At 37.1% G+C, this 12,374-nt stretch overlaps 1 pseudogene; it reads right to left on the reverse strand.

Moving 5' to 3' along the window:
• Nucleotides 1–1,234: 1,234 nt before the first annotated feature.
• Nucleotides 1,235–12,374, reverse strand: part of LOC136841826 (uncharacterized) — a 108,602-nt pseudogene continuing 97,462 nt past the window's right edge.

Consider the following 12,374-nt stretch of genomic DNA (forward strand, 5'->3'; position numbering starts at 1 on the left):
TTTCTTAGGATTTTTGACGATTTTCGACGATTTTTCGGCTTACGACGATTTTCGGCTTTGGACAAGCTTGAGGGTACAAGCGCACCTGGAGTACCCACCAGATTTTTAAGGTTGGGGTGTTGGTTGTCTAGTTTTTATTGTGGTGTAGGTGACACTGTTGTTTTTTATTCTGGTCATGCCCAGGGCAAGGGCACCTCCTTTTGTCTTTGTCAGTCGTCGGTGTACCTGCACAGCTGCAAAGTACCCACTGAAGTATGGGTGACTCTGGCCAATATGCCACGCCCTCTACAGGTTAAGATGAGCGCCGACCAGAGTCCGTATTTACCTGTAGCCGCTCTCCTAGCAAGGTACAACAAGCATTGTCTCAATGCTAGCAAACTTCTAGTTCAAAGTCATTATCTTTTAATGTTTTGGATTAGTATATGTCCATCTAACCTGCCTCCTCTCGGTGTGGAGTCATATGTGTAACTGCTTAGTAAGTCACCTACTTAAAAATGACATTTTTATAATACAGGCAGTCCCCAGTTATCGGCAGGGGTTCCATTCCAACAGCGTGACGATAAGCGAAAATCGGCGATTTTCGGCACTTATCAGCGCCGATAACCGGGTATCAGCACCAATAACCAGAGATCGGCACCACTGTTAGGTATGTATTGGTGCCAATAGCCAATTATCGGCGCTGATAAGCAGAAATTGGCAATTTTCTGTGCTAAAAATCGCCAAAAATTGCCAATTTTCGTCGCTAGACAAGCCCTGAAAAACCGGATCGCCAATAACCAGGGACAGCCTGTAAAATAAAGTTATATATATACTGTACTTACCAAGCAATTACATAATTAGAGCCCTCCCTCCTCCACAGATGGACATTTTTTGGCTCAAGCAAACTGATGTTTCCCACTGAGTTGTACCTGTCAGTCCTGATAGTGGGCAAGACCCTGTCACCTACACTAGTGATGTTGGCGCCGCCACGAAATTTTAATCTTTGGTCTGCCGTGGTAGGAAGCTGTTAGCCATGCAATTGCTTGGTAAGTATATATAAAACTTTATTTTATTATAAAAATGTCATTTTTAATGCTTAACAGGACAAGGATTTCAGGGACTAGATAAACTCAAGGCTTATATTAAACAACAGTTTGACAAATCTCAAATATCTGAAGCTTTGGTAATGTTGCTTTAGATTCCTTGCCAATAAATTTTTCAATAATATTTCAACTAGGTTAATGATACAGCAGGGTACTAGAATACATTGTTTATTCTAATACTTTATCCACTTTGGGAATGAAAACAAAACTGTTTTAACAAACTAATTACAAGCATAGACAATTTTAATCAATTCAATATGCACTTTTTTGTCAAAAAACAAATTCAATATGCACACAGTACTATTTGCGCAAAGCATACTGAATAATTATTCATTTCACAGTGTGGCACTGCTTGTACTAGATGTAGTACTGTATTATGTAAGTATAAAAACTAGTGCAGAAAATAAAAATTTTATTATGAAAACCAAATGAAAATGGCTGCACTATATAGAAAAATTACTGAAAAATCATTTGATTAAATAAACATGTACACCATACAGCTAGTACATATATACATAATGTGTATACAGTACTTACATATATAAATATATACATATAAAATTTCAAGCTAAACCCTAGATCTGTGATTCACATGAAGCACCTCCTACTAAGGCAAAGTTTTCTGGACGGATGAAATTCACATCTGGAAGGCCAGAAGAAAGAATGGGCTGTGGACATACCTAACAGAAGTTGTAAAATACTTTAAGTCTACAAGTACAAAATATAAACACTAACCTCAGACTATTAAATGTCAATTATTGTTTCAAAATCAAATATATAATAAACATAGCACTAGAATTACGTAAATTGCCAAGATGTGTGACATATCTGCTATATAAGCAGCATTAAACAACCATTGCTAAAAATGCAATACAGCAAACAGAAAATGAAACTGCAGGCTGTAAAACATCTGTACTAAATAATTACATAAACTTTTACCTTTATTTTTATCTTTAGCAAAGTAACAACTAAAGAAAATGTGAAATAAAGAAATGAGGATGTCGCCCTTGGCAACATTTGATGTTGGCTTAAAATACAAAAACATCCTAAAGACTACAGCCAATTCACTAACATAAACAACCACCTTAACTTACATAATTTTCCCTGTTTAATAATCCTCCAATATATATGAAAACAATGAACATGAACCTTTACTGAAGTGTCATTATACGAGATTGTACACAATACAAAACTCAAAGTACAATGCCTAAGTACATAATTAATTAACTGAAATGCCTAAATTTCTACTTTCTGGAAGATGAATGTTAAACAAGTTCTCAAATTTAGAGTAGCTAACTAGGTAAGGCTTTTCAATCAGACATCCAAATACAAGAGCCTGTATGGTACATAGCAATCATGTTTGCAATATTACATAGATTCTGATAGATTAGAATTTTATAGAGTCCATGAATCAGTTGATCCTAATCAATGAATTTTGCATTTTTCAACTAAATATACTTAATCTAGCTATGGAGAGAACTATTAGGCTTTTAAAATTAAAGGGTCATAAGACAATCTGCCATGTAAATGCACTAAAGGCCGTGCATATATGTGACATTATAAGGAAAATACCAAAAGTAAAATGACACTGACAAAATTTTCATAATAAATAAAATAACCTTACAATAAGAACTCTCACACTTTGTATACAAATTCCATGATATTAATTTTCCTACAAATTGATAATACCAGTTTCCCTGAAAAACTGATGAATTCACTGCACATTAACTGTCAATCTCTCCAATTCAGTAATGAATAATATTGGCACAATTAATAACTGGCATACTGTTTCCACTCTTATATATCTTATGTACTAATATGTATCATCTTCCTAAACATTATATATTTTAAAATACAAGGCCATTGTGGATGTATTATTAACTACCAAAAATAACTGCATGAACTGAATGACTATAAAAAATAGTACAATATCTTTTCAACATAACAAAGAGAAAAAATAGGGTTCAATGGCAGCTTCACTGTTATATATAAATTCGAACTTGTGAACATTTACATACAATGCACATTTCACTGATGTGTTTTGCAATATACATATTACAAAGATGACAGTACTTAAAATATAAAAAAAAAATATACTCAGTGCTTGTATTTCAACAGACATTCAGAAATTTACAAACAATAGCTTGAAAACTATAAAGATTATTCAATATTTTGTCTGCAGAACATCAGTCACCCATGACCTGTCATTACATTTCTAGATAAATATCTCTGACTGCTAATCACAAAAAATAAAAACTGTAAAGAGCAATGCACATACACTTTGGTCATTATCTAAGAACTGGGAACAAAGCAGAAGGCACACTATGGTCATCGGCTATCAAACACTGGGCAATGAGACACCATGCAAATAAATTACTTTCTATGTATTTTTTACTATTTTCTGTACTTTGCATTGATTTAGGAATACTTTTCTTAATCCAAATCTACCATGCAGATTAACAGACATATTTGCAATTGTTACTTATGATACAGGATTATAGAACTGCAGCTGCTCTGCCATCTGCACACATATCAAACATTTACCTGGAAAGGATAACAGGCACACAAAAGAAATTATAGATGAGGATGGAATTTGGATTCTTAGTATGGTACCAGAACTAATAAAATGTTAAAAACAAAAAAATCTTATGCAAAATTTACCAGGGATGACAAAATTTCAACTGCTGTATAGTACAGTATAATACAACTAAGTGTGAAAGGTTCAAGTTTTCTTATTTTCTTTGCAATAAACCTGAACTTAACTAAATGCAAAACTGAAGTTACATTTTTGACAATTGTGATGCAAAGTGAATACATATACTGTACTGTACCATACCTATATACTTTACATGGGTTCAAAATAAGGGAAAAAACATAGAGCAAAAGAATTTCATAGGAACACTGCTTATTTATCAGAAGCAACACTAGAAGGCCAAGAGTCTAGTGCTTGACCTAGAAAACACAAGTATTACCATGCATTCTGTGCTAAATTCCAGATTGAAAATCTCTTTGGTACTGTTTGTGCAAATACCATAACCCCAAGTGGCAGGAACCAAGCTTACAATGCAGCTTGCAATTCTACTTCCCATTTCAGAGAATACACTACATATTCATGCTAACAATACTGCTTTATCTGTACAAGCCTTTGATGACCATAAAAAAAAATCATACAGGTAGTACACTATAGAGTACAAGAATATTTCTCAGCACAGCAGATGAAATCCAACTTCATCCCAGATCAGGCAAGATTTGGTACTGTCTGAGGCACAGTGTTGCTGCTTCCTTGTAGCCAGATATCACACAGAGCAAAACAACCTAAAAACAAGTTATACAATGACATCAACATCTCCATGCACTACCTAAGCTATATAAGGAAATCGTCTAGGCCATAGACTACCTCAGCATTATGTACAAGGGTTGTTAATTTTGACTTAAAACTTTAAAATAAGCATTAAGAAATATAGCAAGATGTTCTGAATGCAAATACTGTATGGAATTCTAGGAACTTTCATCATGCACTATACTATTTTCAGTGAACTGTCTCTGTTAAAAATCCTTAACAAGAAAAAATTCATTAACAAAGGAGAAAACGAGGAATCAGTTTATACTTCTCTATCTGGCATTGCAGTTAAATTCAACACTAACTTCAACAATGAGCATCACACAGCAATATCCTTCAGTAAAAAGAACAAAATGATACACATAAGGGATACCCACACATTTCTAGCTAGCATATACAGTATGCAAAACCATAGGAAAAGTTCATGATATTTGTTTGATGAAAATGTACTTATCCAGTACAACAGAACACTGCGTGCACATTTCTGATATACATAGGACTACAAGGCATTAAAAATTTACAGTGGAGAGTCTTCATAACTACCCGATGGTAACATTATCAGTACAGTATAGCAATTCTTACCTTCAGTATCTTTGCTTTTAAAGACACAAGTATATAAACAGAAAATCAAGTTTTTAGTGATAGCAATAAGATGAATATCCCTGCCAATTAAGATTCTCTTTTACCAAGTTCATTTTATCTTATGACTGAAAAGACTTCCAAAAACATCTGAAAAGACTGTTAAGAAATGTTTGGAAAAATGTTGAGGCTCAACTCTTCCAACAAAAATAAAAATTAATTATAAAATAAAGTGTACTGACATTTAGCATGTACGAGGTGAATAAATGTGAAACCATCTTTGCTAATATAATATAAAAGTTAAGGAATAATTAAAAGAGAAGTAGATTCATTACAAACAATTCCATTCATGTGTGCATACACATGAGTGTGTGTCTGTATATGTAAAAGTATAAAATAAATGTCATGTGTGAAATTGAAAAATTATGTATATACAGATGCAGTCAAAGTTATGAATGTCATATTAACGAAAATTGTTTAGTGTTGCAACAGCAATTGCGAGATACCCACAAAACCTAAATTTTCAATTTAATTTTCATCATGGACTGGTAATGCTGGATTCAATGCTCTTTCCCAAATGCTAGACAGCATCAGCGATCCTCTCCTCCCAGTATACCACTCTGACACTAGGTTATACACCCCTTACTCTACAGTGTTCTGTGTTGATACTATTTTTTTTTTTCATATCCTTCATTGAGTTTTTAAGTATCTATCATGTCTATGAAATGCCCATCTATGTCTGCTCCCACTTGTGAGAAGAAGAGGAAAGGAACTGCTCTTGAGAAGAAAGTTCCAATAATCAGCATGCATGAAAGGGGCATGCCCCTTAATGCCTATCAGTGTCTACTGAGCATAACTTTAATCTTTAACAATTGATGCTCCCAACCATCTTACAGGATAAAATACATAATAATAGTGTCCTGAAGACTATATATACACAGCACTCCTCATTTAATGAATATTTCAACATTCCTCATTCAAGATAACTGTAAAAAATCTACAATCCAAATGCTCATAAGATGTATGTTGGCAGTGACAATATGAAAGTGCTAGGCAATGTAATGCTATCTGAAAATGTTGATAAGGTGTCATTCGAATGTTTTATATCTGAGCTTGTTGTTTTGTATTATATTATTATAACACTTCATAAAATAATATTTATTTAACATTTTTATACAATAAACTAATCAATACAGTACATAAAGTTTCCACCTAGCACTAAAATGGACAAAATCAAGCTTAGGTCAGAGTCAGTGAGGAATCATTTGATTAAAAAGATTTTTCAGTCACTTTTGCATTCATCCTGTACAGACCTTATGTATATGAATAAAATCCTTTTTTATATATAGTAGTGCTTATATTAAGAGTTACCCTTTATAGCATCTTTTGTTCGAACGCATTATATACTGTGTCTAGCTATTACTTCCTTGGTCTTCCTCACCTCCTTCCTTCACACCTCATATTAAACATCCTTTTCACTAACCTACCATCCTCAGACCACCTAAAAATACAGATCTATGTTTTCAACTAGGCTAATCTTTTTCATATTCTTCATTATTTCTTAACTATTCAACCACCTTAATCCACATAAATAGCATAACATTCACTTCTAATTTTTTTTCATTTACATTTACATAAACAATTCACCTCCATATTAGAGAAGTGCTTAAAAATTCAGTCTTGCAATACCATTTTTTGATAGTGTAGCCGTTGTTCGTCCTCAAAGGAGTTACTCTCATAGTCCATTAGAGGCTCCATAAGATAGACTAACTAATATCAAAGAAGTATCTTTTAGTCAGTCTTGGCCAGTACAGTATTAGTGCATGCTGACACTTGATAGAGGGCTCTTTCTCTATGTGCAGCGATTACCTCGGTTCTAAATTCCTATTGTCAACCTGCAACAAGTAGCAGTAGCGACGTCATATGTATGTCACCATTGTAGCTGTGGCACTGCAAATAGCACTTTGTACATCGACCATCACTGTGTCAACGACGCACTGTGCAAGACCTATCCTACTCATTACTTTCATAGTCTCTACAGCGTCACACGTCCACTGATGAAGTGCTCCTAGATCAGTCATCATAGAAGAACCAAAACTCAGTAGCAAGCTAATTGCTTAGTTTAAGTCCCAGTGAAAAGTATAGAAACTGTTTAGCCAGTAGATTATTGTCAAGTCATGTCCTAATTTGCACTACAACATGCGGGGAAAAAACATTTGCTATTGTGAGCTGTAGCCGACTGTTTACTGCCCAAATCTTAAGTTAAGTGAAACCAGAGGTTTGTTTGTAGGATTTGATTGTATCATTAATATCAGGGAACTTGTATCAAATTATATGAAGTTTTCCCTTCACGGAACTACTTCGCTGATAGCGGCTTCGACAGAAATCATACAGCCAACAAACAGTGCCGTTCTTGAAGGTCATCAATATGCCCTTCTTACCTTAGAAATTATCTTAGGTTACTTAATAGATAGGTTTGGCTACTTCAATTAGATTAGTAGCCTAGTAGGCTAGCTGACCTTTCATATAGACCACGCTAGGTGAAAACCGGCTTCTAAACGCATTCAACTTGCAAGTCTTGGATTAAATGAAATCAATTGTTTGGTGTAATATTTAATTGCCATACTGAATGAATTTTGTGAAAATGTTCCCCAATTATCATTAATATCAGGGAACTTGGGTCAGATTATACAAAGTTTTTCCCTTCACGGAACTACTTCGCCGATCGTGGCTTCGACAGAAATCGTATGGCTGGCAAACAGTGCCGTTGTTGAAGGTCATTAATATATGCCCCTCTTGTCTTAGTAATAATCTTAGGCTACTTCATTTGGATTAGTAGCCTAGTAGGCTAGCTGACCATTCATATAGACTATGATAGCCAAAAAACTGGCTTCTAACTGCATTCAGCTTCCAAATCTTGGATTAAATGAAACCAGATGTTTGGCGTAATATTTAATTGCCATACTGAATGGCTTTTGTGAAAATGTTCCCCAATTATCATTCATATATAAGGGAACTCATATACTATATGATGTTTCCTCCACGTATTGCTCCATTGATGGCATTTTCGCTAGGAAAAACAATGGCGATGTCTGTTTACCTTCATAATTATTAAAATATTACATATTAATATAACAGGCATTGAAATTGTACTTAATTTATGAATCTAGCTTATGGAAAAATTTTCATTTGGCGAAATATTTTCAATGAAGGAAGTAGCCTAGACTATTGTCATAATGTTGTAATACAGGTACAAAAATGTGATTAAGTTAATCTGTAGTATTCTGAGTGTACTGTCTATACAGTGGCTACAGATGGTTAGTACCAGGTAGTTCTTAATATGAGCTTGTTCTTTATATCACTAACAGGGCTGCAATTATGCAAGGCCCATACTACCAGCCATGAACATAGTCCTTGTAGAAAAGGGGGAATATGTTTGGTTGCCAGACAAGTGTGAAATTTGTAACACACTCGAAGTAGTTTCTAATAAGAACTTGTTCTTTATATCACTAACAGGGCTGCAATTATACAAGGCCCATACTGCCAGCCATGAACATACCCCTTGTAGAAATAGGGGGAATTGTCTTGTTGCCAGACAAGTGTGAAATTTGTAACACACTCCTGACAAAAATTGTTAAGAGTGAAACAGCTTGCTTTAAGTGTCTCATTGGGTTCTAGGTTTCAGTAAGGGTATAGAAGGAGACTATAGTACATCTTCCAAGCAATAATCCCAGAAAAGTATATTTCCCTCCATTTCCGAACGGAATTCATGTTTGGGCCAAAACTGGAAGGCATTGGTTTTTAGTATCTCCCAGGTCAACTCCTCTGATGGAGAAGAGTCGTTAATTGGGGATGTCCCTTTTATTGGACACAAAGTGGATATTGCCACTGAACCTGCCCTGCTGAGCCCGGAAGGACCAGAGACACAGCTTTCAGCTGTACGTGGAAGAGATACTTCAAAAGGAAATTTTTCTCCCATGTGGCTATCAGATACAAAAGGGAAGTACAGTGAAACCCCGTATTGCTGGGATGCATCCCCGCGAGTAGGTCAAATCTGCGAATGCTTAAAACCCCTCTAAAAACACTTAGAACTGCCCATTTTGATAGCTTAAACCAAGAAAAACCCTGTAAAAATGCTTATACCTGAGTATTTTAATAGTTTTATCACAAAAAGTGCATTTATTCATGAAAATTATGTGAAAATACAGTAATTAGTGAATATTTCTCAGTAAAAAATACCGCAAATGGGCGAATTTTTCGCAAATGATGGCTAGATGTGTTCCACAGAGAAACCCGCGAATGCGTGAGTCCGCGAACCATGAGAACGCAAATACAGGGGGTTTACTGTATAAGGATCCAGAGAGACAGTTTTCAGCTGTACATGGAAGAGATACCTCAAAAGGATTTCTGTCTCCCATACAGTTATCAGATACTAAAGGGGATCCAAGTCCCCCAAAAGGGAAGTATAAGGATCCACCTAACCCTGACTGAAGTGTGTCTTTTGAGGGGTATAGTAATTCACTCAGGACTTCTAATTCACCCAGGACTTCTGTCCCTTGGTTGCCGGGCAGTCATAGTACACCCAAAAGGGATGTACAACTGCCGAGGCACAATCAGATTGCACAAGTCCCCCCCACCCCCAACAAGGGAAGTATGGTTTGCTGTAATTGCTGAATTCTACAAAGAAATTATGGCAGTAGTAGAGATAACCTTGCTATAGAACAGCAATATATCCGGGACATTATCCATGATTCCAAAGAGGACATCAGGCCAGTCCTGGACACCGAATTAGATGTAAGGTGTAATGATGCCCAGCCTTTAAACAAAAGAATAAAATAGCTGCACAATTTGCCCGGGCAGAGTTTGGCATCAGAGCTCCAACTGGTAGCAATAATGCAGACAATTTGGGCTACAAAATGTCAATTCAAGAGATAATAAGGGCTCCAACTCCCTGAGTAGCCCAGCCTTCTGTCTCCTCACTTTTAAAACATCAGTCAGGTGAAGATAGATTTTCAGGATTTTGTGGTAACTGGGAAACGAGAGCCAATGGCAGAATTAAAAGCCATTTGTCTCTGTCATCCCAGTGTCTGATAATTCTACTAAGGAATGGGCAAAACTTGTCCTTCCTTCTGAGGGGGAAAAAGCTCCCGCTGGACATGGCTACTCAACAGTTTGGGACCCCTATGAGAAAAATCTCAGATGGGACAGCCTTGTCTGGATTTCACGCCAAGCTCCACCTCCTCAGTATCATAACCTCTATCACTATGCTGGAAGTTGCCATTAGAAGGCTTCCAGAATCTTCCAAAACAATGTTTGCTACTGTGGCCAAATCACCCTTCTCTTAAGGACTTTTCAAGGAGGCTTTTGTTGCTCAACTCAGTGAGGAAGCCCAACAACAGAATTGTACAATGTATGCTCTCCTTGGAAAAAAGGGAATCCAGGAAGCAAAAAACCAGAGATTCCCCTTTTTCCCAAACCAAAGAGGGTTCGCCATGACTCGGAATCATATAAGTCTCCAGTCACCCCTAAAGGATTCTTTCAAAACCAAAAGGGACAGCAGCAGCAAAAACATGCCATCAAAGTGTCCAAAAACACTTACCATGGACAAGGAAAAGCAATGTCTAGAATGCCTATCAAAGGCAAAGGAAGAGGTGGAGCTCAATAGGAATCGTATGGTCGAGGGTCGTCTTCTACAGCATTTACATGCAGTGGAAGTCCTCCCCTTAGGGACACAGTATTATCTTTTTCAGGCTAGGATGGAAATGGTCTCATATCCCCCCTTTTTTTTAAAGAGGTTCTTACACAAACTAGACCCATCTATGGAAGATTACATACAGAAGACCCTTTTATAGGGAGCCATAGAGAAACATATGTGTACTCACCACAGCAGTTGGAACACCAAGCACGTTTCTCCAGGGTCCTCAAGAAGGATTCCTCCAAACGGAGGGGGATCCTTGATCTATCAGAATTGAACAAACACATTGGTTTCCACTTTTCCCAGATGACTACTGTTGCCCAATTACGTTCAGTCGTTCCACAGCGGACCTGGAACGTTTCTATAGATTTGAAAGATGCATGCTGACATGTCCCTGTTGTTTTTCGTTTTTCCCTTCCTCCCCTTCTTAGCGTTCCAGATAGGGAAGGTAACATACAGACTCAAGGCCATGCCCTTTGGGTTAAACATTGCCCCAAGAATCTTTACAAATTTAGCAACAGTAATTATCTGGGGAACTCGGAAAAGATGGAACTCAACTGGTAGCCTACCTAGATGATTGATTAATCTTGGGAGCACCAGAGTAAAGTATTTACAAAGCATAAGAGTGGTAGTCGACAGGCCCTAGGCAAAAGGGTGTCTAATAAATTAGAATAGATGCCACCTTACACCCAGCAGACACCTCAGTGGCTGGAACTTTGTTGGGATACTCTTCATGGCCAATTGTCTCTCCTCACCAATACTCAAAACAGAATAAGAGAAAGGACCTCAAAAGGTTCCTTGCACAGCCCAGTCTTTCCAGACAGCAGTTGGAACGCATGATGGGCCTGTTCTAGTTCAGACCTGTGATAGATAGCAACCAAAAAATGTAAACAAATTTTGGCTATTGCATGCAAGTAAAAAGATGCGCGATCGGCCTCATTACAGAAATTAAAAAGTTGGGGAGATATTCTGGCTGTGGACTCGGAAGGGTTCTCTGGCAAAACAGGTCACCCTAACTCCTCTGTCTGTACAAGTGATAATACATACAGATGCCTCCTTGACAGGTTGGGAAGATCATTGGGAGGATCGTCGGGTTGCAGGGAGGTGGTCACCTGCTCCGAGGAAATGTCATATCAACTTCCTGGCTGTCTTTTTATCTCAGAAAACTGAAACCTCCAAAAGAGACACACACTTTGTTGGCCCTAGCAACATTATTGCAATGTCCTGCATCAAGAAGTCGGGCTCACAGTCACCTCTTCTCAATACAGTGATGATATCCATCCTTTGGATTGTGCAAGCGAAGAAGTGGCACTCGTCTGCATGCTTCCACAACTGGAAGTACAGTAGTCCTGTTTGCCACATGCAAAAACCACCAATTTCTAGTGTATGTTTCTCTGAACTTGGACAATCAAGCAATAGCAAGAGATGTATTCCTATGAGACTGGAACAAATGGAGGGCAATATACCCTTTTTCCCCCATTGTCCCAGATTTGGAAAGCTTTGAACAAGCTTTGATCAAACAGGCTTTGGTTCCTATTACTTTAACAATGGGCAAAGAATTCAGTTCCATTGCCGTCCACTGTTTCATCCCAGACAGAAGGGGGAAGTCATCTAAGTGTGCTCTTCTCTAAGCCAAGACCTTCACGTGCGGAATTTTAAATCTTGTCTGACGTGAAAA

Source organism: Macrobrachium rosenbergii, chromosome 1, assembly GCF_040412425.1.
Source record: "Macrobrachium rosenbergii isolate ZJJX-2024 chromosome 1, ASM4041242v1, whole genome shotgun sequence".
In the NCBI taxonomy this organism is placed as follows: domain Eukaryota; kingdom Metazoa; phylum Arthropoda; class Malacostraca; order Decapoda; family Palaemonidae; genus Macrobrachium; species Macrobrachium rosenbergii.